The sequence below is a fragment of the Amblyomma mixtum genome, chromosome 5 (genome assembly GCF_055824585.1).
Source record: "Amblyomma mixtum isolate Tamu chromosome 5, ASM5582458v1, whole genome shotgun sequence".
NCBI lineage: Eukaryota > Metazoa > Arthropoda > Arachnida > Ixodida > Ixodidae > Amblyomma > Amblyomma mixtum.
Genome location: NC_143016.1, coordinates 181151881 through 181162460, shown reverse-complemented (window position 1 = coordinate 181162460; position 10580 = coordinate 181151881). Strand labels below are relative to the sequence as shown.

Sequence of the window (10580 nt, the reverse complement as noted above, 5' to 3'; positions counted from 1 at the left end):
ATGCCCAAGTATTCTGTTACCGTTTGGCGTAAGGGACGCTGCTCGAGTGTAGCCACTTGAACAAAGCTTTTAAAAACTCTGTTGAACCGTTCTACCTGTCCGTTTGCTTGCGGGTAGTATACGGATGAATGCCGCAAGCGTATGCCGCGATCCTGCAGAAAAGCTTGGAACTCTCGAGATGAAAACTGTGGCCCGTTATTGCAAACAATTTCCTCAGGGTAACCTTCACGTGCGAACACTGACAGCAAGAAGCCTGTTACTGTGCGTGTTGTGGCTTGGTTGCAAAAGTATACTTCGGGCCACTTAGAAAAGTAGTCGACCAGCGTGATCGCATATCGACAATCGTGTGGTGCTCTCTCAAATGGGCCAACAATGTCCATGCCGAGCTTTAGCCACGGTTCCTTTGGTAAGGGGACCGGGTTCAATGGTGCAGTCATAACCTTCGTGCTCTTGTCCGCTGCCTGGCATATACACGTTTGAATAGGTAGCTCGACTTGCCTGTCCATGGCTGGCCACCAAAATTTTTCTCGCAGACGTGCTTTCGTTCGTACAATTCCAGGGTGAGCCTCATGAGCAGCGGTAATTATCCGCGCTGTAAGTGATGCGGGAACCACAAGGCGTTCGCCACGCAAAATCAAATTGTCCACCACTGACAGTTCATCGCGAAGCTTGAAGAAAGGTTGAAGCTCACCCGGCAGAGATTTTTGCGCAGGCCAGGACGATTCAATGTAGGCCTTGATTCGTTGCAGTGTGCTGTCTTCCGACTGGGCCTGTTCAAACTCTTCCCTGGTAATGCAAGAAGAAATAAGGGCAACTGATACAGTTTCATCTGGTAAAGTCTCTTCTTCCTGAGGAGGTGACGCAGGGAGACGAGAGCGCATCTGCTACTCGATTTTGCGAACCCTTCCGGTACTTTACTGTATAGTTGTACTGTAGTAGGCGCTCCGCCCACCGTGCTATCCGCAAAGGACGCCTTCCTGGCCCTTGAGTAGACAGCAATGCGACCAAGGCTTGATGGTCAGTAAGCAACGTGAAATGGCGTCCCCACAAGTAAACATGCCACTTCTCGCACGCCCAAACACACGCAAGCGCTTCGCGTTCTCCTACTGAATATCTCCTCTGCAGATGAAAGCGCTCGAGAAGCAAAGGCGACAGTGTGCAGTTTCTCTCCCTCCACCTGTTGGAGAACCGCTCCAAACCCACAGTCTGAAGCGTCAGTGGAAACAACAACTGGAAGAGATGCATCGAACATCCGCAGGACGATGTTGGACGCAAGTGCCTCTTTGATCTTTCGAAAACTGGAGTCTACCTCACCAGACCAAACAAATGGTTGCCCCTTTCGAAGCAGAACGCGCATCGGTTCAACCATATCGGCAAAGTTGGGAACGAACCTAGAGTAGTATTCGACCAGTCCCAGGAACGATCGAAGGCTGGCTGCATTGGTGGGTGCCGGTGTATCCTTGATGGAAGCAACCTTTTGCTCCAGCGGAACAATACCACTTGCTGTGATCCTGTGACCCAAAAATGAAAGTTCCTGCGTATCGAAAATACACTTGCTGTTCAGTTTGAGTCCTGCCTCTTTAATGCGTTTAAGTACTGCTGCAAGGTTATCTATGTGCTCCTGCCGGCCCCGCCCGAAGACTATAATGTCATCTATATAGAAGAGCACGCCCTTACATCCTTGCAGGACTTTGGACATCATACTCTGAAATGCAGAAGGCGCGGAAGCCAGTCCGAAGCACACTCGTTTAAAACGAAAGAGGCCTTCGTGAGTTATAAATGCGGTCAAATCGCGGCTCGCAGGGTGAAGCATGACCTGGTGGTAAGCTGATGCGAGGTCTAGCTTAGAAAAATTTGTGGCCCCCACTAAACTATGCAATAGCTCTTCTGTATGAGGAAGGGGAAAGCTGTCTATTACGACAGCTTTGTTTGCTTGTCGAAGGTCTACACAAAGGCGAATACCTCCCTCTTTCTTCTTAACGACCACAATGGGTGACACCCATTCAGATGCCTCCACCCTCTCTATCACGTCCAGATTTTCCAACCGATGGAGCTCTTCCGAGACCAATGGTCGTAGCGAGAGCGGAAGGCGCCGAAGTTTGGATTGCACTGGTTGCACCGTGGATCGCGTTTTGACGTGATGCACAAAACCTTTCGCGAGGCCAAGGCCTGGATCGAAAAGAGATCCAAACTCGCCAACTAATTCCTTTGGGAGGTTAATATCCTGCACGGCTTTCGTCGGGTCAGGGCGCTGTTCCCTTCGAGAATTAGAAGTTAGCGTCGTTTCAAGGCATTGAAGAGATGACCCATCAATCTGTAGACCGAGGGCCTTGATGGCATCGATACCCAAGAGTGAGGTGCCTTTTTCAACGACGTAGAAAAGAAGGCTTGTTGTGCTAGCTTTGTACGTAACGTCAGCGAAGAAACAGCCACGAACCGGAATTGGCTGTTTTGAATAGTCCAGTAACCGAACAGTCGGGGCCAAAAGTACTTGGCCTTCAAAATACTGCTTAAAAAGATCGTGTGCAACAATGGAAACTGACGACCCAGAATCTACAAGGAAAGTTATGTCCGCACGGCCAATCGAAACTGTGACGTGAACAGCGGAGCGAGCGGCCGACGTCACAGCCAGAATGCTCAAAACTTCCTCGCTCGGAGAATCTTGGCTGTCTACCTCACGCACCGGAGCGGAGCCTCGTTTCTGGCAAACATAGCGGAAGTGACCCATGACACCGCAATGGTGACAACGCTTGCTTTTGGCTGGACAGCGAACTGATGCTGCATTGTGCTGGGATGAACCGCAGCGGTAACAATGAGACTGGCGGTTGTGCGCCCGCTTCGAGCTCTCGTCGGATTCTGGTGTACGCGTAGGCGTATTTCCACGAGTATTTATGCGTCCAACATCTACAGAAGGAAATTCTTGCAGATCATTGTACGCCTGCTCAAACTGCCTTGCCAGTAGTACTGCTCTAGCGAACGAGAGAGACGATCCTTCAAGCAGAAGACGCTCGCGTAAGCTTCGAGACGAAATACCCGCAACGAACTGGTCACGCAGCGAATCTTCTTCGACAGGAAAAGAGCATGTAGCAGAAAGCTCCCGCAATGCTGTGATGTACTCATTCACTGATTCACCAGCTTGCTGAACTCGCCTACTGAAACGATGCCGTTCGGCAACAACATTGCTTGTTGCCGAAAAATGAGCGTGCAGAGCGGTAACTGCGATATCGTACGACGATACTTCAGGCCTTGTGTCGCCTGTGCCCTTGCTATCTTCCGACGCTTTATCAGTAGCAGTTTGCTCACCGAGCTTGGCGTTGTCCAACGATGGAAGTGGTAATGTGTAAAATATGCGCTGACCTTCTACGCCGAGGCTGTGAAGAAGTAGTGCTTTGCGACGATCCGGCGTGCAGTCAGAGGCCCCTGAAGCAAGCAGGTAGTTCTCGAAGATGCGGAACCATTGCGGCCACGCAACAGCAGGCCGACCAGGCACAGGCAGGAACGGGGGCGGCGGCGCGATTCCAGAAATGCTCATGGCGCCGGAAAGCAAGCGGCGAAAGTCACGCCCCCCGAAATGATCCCATCCTCGTCGCCAATGTTGTAGCGGCGGGTGCCGCCCAAGTACACGAACTGCTAGCAACCAAACAAATCCCGCTTTATTGCCACATACAGTCATATATATACACATAGCGACACTGGTGCCTCTAGCGGCAGGTGATTCCCAAAACGGAACCGAAACCACATATACAACACTTTCTCTTCACTCCTTTGTGTTTAGATTCAAGTTGAGGACGTGAGAGGGCGGTGGCAAGGCGACTCGAAGAATCTCCTCGGCTTCGTAAACTGAGAAGGTCAAGGGGAACCATTTAAATACGCAGTGGCTGAGGGATCCCATCTGCTAGATGAGCAATATTTGAAAAATGACTGCTCTTTCACTGACGCGTCTTAGTGGACGTATTGCGTGAAGGGTGTCGGCGCGGATGATGTAGGAGTCAAGGTACAGACGACCACAGAAGAAATCAGCTCTAGGAAGCTGCCAGCTCTGCGAAAAAGCAGAAATAGGATTCCTAGAGTCTAAATCTGAACGTTTCGCCAAGGGCAGGCTTCCATGAAAAGTGAATTACTGCGGTTACTTAGCAGCCCTGTAGGCTGGCATCCATAGAAAGAACGAAGGAGTAGAGCGGAAATTTGTTCAAAAAGGGGATGTCGATGAGCCGACTCCACAATTAGATTTTGGGCGAAGAGCAGATGTTAATTTGTTGCTTCTTAGTTGTTCAGTATTCCTAAGAGTATGAACCAGCGGTGGCTGCGGCAGTAAGCAGTACGATGAAGCGTAAGCCATGAGTGCTCGTGTTGGGCGCGAATATCTGACCTTCAGCCATCTTCGCTCCTCCGTTGATTTGTCAACTTTTTTATTTGTTGAATTTTGGCTGACAGTGCAAAATTTTAAACCCATGAGGTGCAGGCTAAATGCACTACAAAACAACTTACTAGGACCTGCTCTCGTAGGAAAGCAAAAACTCCAATCGTCTGACAGCGGTACATTATTATAAAAAATTGGCGGGGGCTGAGCTTTGGTTAATCCTGGTAGGTTGCGAAAGCAAAAGCGCAGCGCCTCCAACTGAAGGAACGCAGTGCGCCGCGTCTACAGGTCACGCGTGGCTACCGGCCGCCGCTGCGGGACGACTAGAAGCGTCTTCGGTATTTTTTTTATATTTTGCTTTTGATGTCGTTGCGGCTGAGAGAAAGAAAACATAATCTACAGCTGGTATGACGTCACAGCGGCAGTAGCGCCACAGGTGTGCAGCGCGGCAAACACACACCGTAACTGCAGCCGGCCTCTCTGAAGGAGCGACTTGGTCGCCCATAATCTACAGCTGGTATGACGTCACAGCGGCAGTAGCGCCACAGGTGCGCAGCGCGGCAAACACGCACCGTAACTGCAGCCGGGCTATTTGAAGGAGCGAGTTGGTCGCCCATATTCACTCGCTAAAGGTTAAATGTAACTGCGGCCGGGACACGCGAAGGCTTGAAAATGCTAGTAGTATTGCTTTCGCAACAAAATAAACACCTAACAGAGCGACAAACCCCACAGAACACAAATAATAATCATAAAATCCAATCATTTTCGTACATGATGGTGCAGTGAGATCACAGCAACATACAAAGCCATATTTGGCGCCGCTCCAACGAATTTTGTGTTCAACAGGACCACGTTTCACGTTAAACCTGGCGTACGATGAGCTTGTAATTACTCCCCTGGCTGCCTGGCACGCAAAAAGATAATGAGGCGACAAACACTTCCTCCTGCTTAACGAAAATCTCCACAGTAAAACAATTCCCTGAAAAATACGCCAAGCGACAACTATACCTCAGTATAATGGCACACTGAGAGGTTACTTTTTGTGTTTCATTCAAACTTACAGATTTTGCTTCTCTATTGCTTTAATAATGCAATAAACAGTGGTAACCTAGCAGTACTAAGTAACACTACATCACAAACCATGTATTTTCATGTACTTTATGAAGTATCATGTATTTTAGAGAGTATATAAAAGCTCCCAGCAGAAGGATGGGTGGCTGTTAGTGCTTTGCGTAGTTTTGAGCAGATTTCATTGCGCTTTGTGAGGTGCAGGACGATATCGGATGTAGCCCTTAAGTGCTAGTCGCTTGGGTCACCATAAAGCTGTTTAGAAAAATAATTGTCAGAAAGCTGTTGGATACCTTCTGCTATATATTCAGCCCTGTTCAAGATAACGATGTCCGTGGGGTTGCTCAGTGCCTCGAGAGCAGTGCGTTCTTTTTTAGGAAGATTGTCTGGTCCTAACCAGTGGTTTTTAAAACTTTCCATAATGCCATTTTGCACTGCCTTAACATAGATATCCGAGTGTTTATGCCCTCTGTTGTTGGTAGCCCAATTTTGGTTTACCAATTGGAAATCTGAGTTTTTTTGTTTTGTTTTTTTTTGTTGGGGGGCGGGGTTCCTGGCTTATGAAGGGCGTATTTTCTTAGACGCGGTTTTCTCGTGAAGTTGTCGGACGAGGTTTTCTGGCGAAGTTGTCAAGAGCTTCCTGGAGTTGGAATTTGTTGTGTTTGCCTGTGGGAAGGCAAACAGTGAGGGCTCTAGATAGGAAAGCTCGCTCATCCTGTGTGAGTGGTGTTATTGATAGGTTGGTGATGTTTTCTAAATGGCGATGACCATCTTTTTCGAGCGTTTGCCCTTCTATGACCTTTGGTTTAGTGGTATCAAGGAGACGAGAATTTGACCCAGCCGTATTTAATATTTCTTTCAGCTATTCTTCATGGAGAACTTTGTCAATAGTAAATTTTCTAATTTTGATTTTGCCTTTATTTGATCTTTTTTTTTCGGAAAGTTATAGTTCGCGGACCTCTAGCGCAGAAACAGGAAGATTAGTCCGAGCCCGACGCTCCATTCCAGTATCGCCGATGCTTTCCCAGAGAACCGGATTGTGATTTTTACAAATTCTAAGCAAATTCTAATCTGTCGCTTCATTTTGTTTCGTTTCCTTTTCATAATTTATTCACTCTTGGTGCCAACTTCACTTGTATACCTTTCGGTACAATTTTATCCCGAAGGTTCGTTTTTGAGGTTTTAACATGACAGTCATGTCTCAGTCTTTAAATTCAAGAAAAGCTGAAGTTCTGAAGCAAAGCTGTCGGTGATAGGAAAACAGGGAAATCGGCGCACTCACGCGGCCTGTACGAGGGCGTACCCAAAAGAAACCGGACTAAATTTTTTGGTCGGCAAAGCTTCTGTGGTACCGCGCTTTGCCACTAGGAGCGCATAGAATTAAGATTCCAGAGTCAGTAAGCCGAGTGCCGTCGTTGAAGGAGGTCAGACTAGTTTAGGCAAAGTTTTAGAGTGACGACTGTTTTGTGTGTGTCGTTTTTGCAATGGCTGATTTTCGTAAACAGCGTGCGCCGGTGAAATTCTGATTTTTGCTCGGAAAAGTTGAATGGAAACTCTTGAAATATTAAGAAAGACGTACAAGGACGATGCTATGGGGTCAACTCAAGTGTTCCTGAATCGAATCCTGAATCAAAGCAACAATCATGCCAATGGAAAACTTCAAATACACCTCGCCTCAAGAAAGCTCGTCAGGTGAAACCAAACCTCAAAACAATGCTGATTTGTTTTTTTGACGTGAGAGGAGTCGTCCATTGAGAATTTGTTCCGCAGGGTCAGACAGTTAGCCAGGCTTTCTACTTGGATGTTTTGAAAAGATTGGGCAACAGTGTGCGGTGGAAGCGGCCAGATTTGTGGCGGTCGGGTGACTGGTTTTTCGATCATGGCAATGCCCCTGCTCATACAGCCCTGTCTCTGCGACAATTTTTGACCAAAAATGGCATGACCCCTATTCCTCAACCCTCATATTCTCCCGACCTTGCCCCGTGCTACTTTCTTTGTTTCTTAGAATGAAAAAATAGGTGAATGGAAAGCGTTTCGATGATGTTGCTGAGGTGAACAAAAAAACGACGGAGGCACTGTCAAGCATCACAAAAGATGAATTTAAACAATGTTTTGAAAAATGGAGAGAGAGAAAAACTTTATTATGGCAAGTGTGTTAGACCCCCTTGGGTCCCTGGACCACCGCACGGTCCCACTCTGCGTCGGAACGTTCATCTGGTGTTTGTCCATGACGTCGGCACCCCGAAGCACCGCAGCAAGCTGCGATGGCGGGTCCGGAGACGAGAGCACGACCTCCCAGTCCTCCCAACTTGATAACGCGGGCTGTCCCTGCGGGGGAGGATCAGCAGGGCAGCCGAAAAGGATGTGGGAGAGTGTGGCGTGAAGGTCGCCGCACAGGGTGCATGCAGGGGAGGTGCCACAGTAGTGGGATAGCAGCTGAGGGGATGAGAGAGAGCGGGTCTGGAGGCGTCTCCAGAGGATCTGTTGGGAATGGGTAAGGGAGGGGTGTGGAGGAGGGTAAGTCCGACGGTCCAAGCGGGGCATTTGCGTGAGCTCTGCAAAGGTGTGCGCCCGTTCTCTCGAGAAACCTGGATCGAGGCCGTCCTGAGCCCGGCAAATCAAACCTCGGGCCAATTTATCGGCAGCCTCGTTTCCTGGATTCCCAGAGTGAGCCGGCACCCACTGGAGCTCTACCCTGCGTGGTAAGTTTTTGGTGGGGGTGTTCAACAACTCCCAAGCAGGGGCGTGAATCCTGCCTCTCGCGAAGTTGAACAGAGCCGTTTTGGAATCGCTAAAGATGTAGTTTGCATTGGAATGTACAAGGGCTAGGGCGATGGCGGTTTCATCTGCCTCCTCAGGCGTACAGACCGAGGGAAGGCGGTGTGTGAGGGGCTGTGCTAGGGCTGGATTGTAACCAACAGCTACAGCTTCATGAGTTGTGCACGCGGCGTCTACCCAAATGGCGTCCTGGGCTTGTCCATAATACTTGTGTAGGGCCTTAGCGCGAGCCATGCGGCGAGGGATGTGTACTGGGGATGAACGTTCCGGGGAAGGGGTTTCACGAGGGGGGTATGAATGTGTCGAGGAATAGCTATAAGGGATGTCTGATTAGCGGAAATGTTGATGCGAAGGGAAGCAAGGATATGCCTGCCAGTTGCGCTCGCGGCAAGTCTCAGATACTGTGTCTGGAGGTGCGCGTCTACTAGTTCCTGAATGGTGTTATGCATGCCTAGTTCAAGGAGCTTGGCTGTGCTAGTGCTGCGGAATACTTTGAAGGAGATTGAAGGTCTGTGCTTAAAATGTGAACAAATAAGTTCAAACAAAAATAAGTCCGCTTTCTTTTGGGTACCCCCTCGTATATCGGACCCGGCGCTCGTGCTGGGCGGAACCACAACGCTCTCGGATTTCATATCGCAGCACAGGGGCGCTGGCGGTCAGTCCACTACTATTTGACGAATAGCTCGTTCTAGAATGCTGCTCTGGTATAGTGTCCACGGCGGTCTGCTGCTTCGGTTGCCAGACTTGCAGTGGTGCAACAGCAGCACATTGCTCTACAGCGGGGACCTCAGCCCATGTGATCCCATTAACCAAGCCACCGCTCCGAGAGCCAAGCCCGTAGAGAAGGATACAACCAAAGAGCCGTTTGGTGGCATGAGGTTGTTTTTCTTCTACCTTCTCATAAATTAGTCCTCTATAAAATGAATGCACCTTCCATTTTTTATTCATCAGCGCCACAAATTAAAACAAAAATAGAAACATTTCCTATGCTTTCCTTGTGGTCGTTGGCAGGTGATTTCCTTGACACATATGTCTTAACGGGCCCCCCATTCTCGTACCCAGGTGTGATCTGTAGATTACGGCAAAGCTGTTAATTCAGCCGAAACATCAACAGTCACGTAGGCATTGCGTTGCCGGTATAAGGAAAAAAAGAGTACGTAAAAATTGTATAAAATTACAAATTTAATGGCGTAATGAACGCGCTTGCACTATGAACGTACTGCTTTGGCTTTTAAAAACTACGATTTTTTTTCTCTTGTGTAATAAACGCTCCCTTTTCTTTGATGCAGACCCTGCTGCTGATAACAGTTCATGTTAGCACGCCCCCTTTTTCAACGCCGAACCAACAGTTTAGACATAATAAGAATGTGCAGCGAGAAATCCCAGAATTACCACAAATGACGCCTGGTCGCAAAGGGTTCTCTGCTCGAACTGTTATATTAAAGATTGTAGCAACTTGTCGCATTTGGGCTTGCCACTGAATGCTGTGAGTTGTTCTAGAGTGAATTCTAGTTGTACTCTTTTTTACATCGTTGTGGGCCGCAGCGCGAGTATTGTAATAAGGGAGTAATTACTCATTGGCATCCACCCGAGCGCAGCCATACGGCTACAAAGGAAAGCTAACATTTGACCAACACAGTTCCCACTTCGAGTTATTGATCAATTCGCTCTCGCCCTACCATAAACTTGCCGTCCTGGTTAGCTCAATTGGCAGAGCGACTGCTCCGGTGAAGCGGTGGTCCTGGGTTCGATCCCCGGACCAGGACGAATTTTTCTTTAACTACGAAGTTTCTGAGAAAGCTGTATAGCTTTCCTTTGTAGCCGTATGGCTGCGCTCGGGTGGATTCCAATGAGTAATTACTCCCTTATTACAAATCTACTCCACCTTGGGGGATTCCCCTAAACATTTGACCAACACAGTTCCAACTTCGAGTTATTGATCAATTCGCTCTCGCCCTACCATAAGCTTGCCGTCCTGGTTAGCTCAATTGGCAGAGCGACTGCTCCGGTGAAGCGGTGGTCCTGGGCTCGATCCCCGGACCAGGACGAATTTTTCTTAAACTACGAAGTTTCAGAGAAAGCTGTATAGCTTTCCTTTGTAGCCGTATGGCTGCGCTCGGGTGGATGCCAATGAGTAATTACTCCCTTATTACAAATCTACTCCACCTTGGGGGATTCCCCTAAACATTTGACCAGCGCGAGTATTACGTGCATGTTTGAGATCAAAATTTTACGACATCCTTTTGTACGGGAGCAGTGCTGAATTAAGCGTTTTATGTTATTTTAAAGTGAGTCGTGCTCAATGACCTATTTATTCAACGACTAAAGCTTTTCTCTCTTTTTTATGGCTTTGTTTTGTTAATACTCTGCCCTT

General features: G+C 48.4%; 1 pseudogene; it reads right to left on the bottom strand.

Moving 5' to 3' along the window:
- Positions 1-2148: 2148 nt before the first annotated feature.
- On the bottom strand, positions 2149-3748 carry LOC149344989 (uncharacterized; annotated as a pseudogene).
- Positions 3749-10580: the final 6832 nt, after the last annotated feature.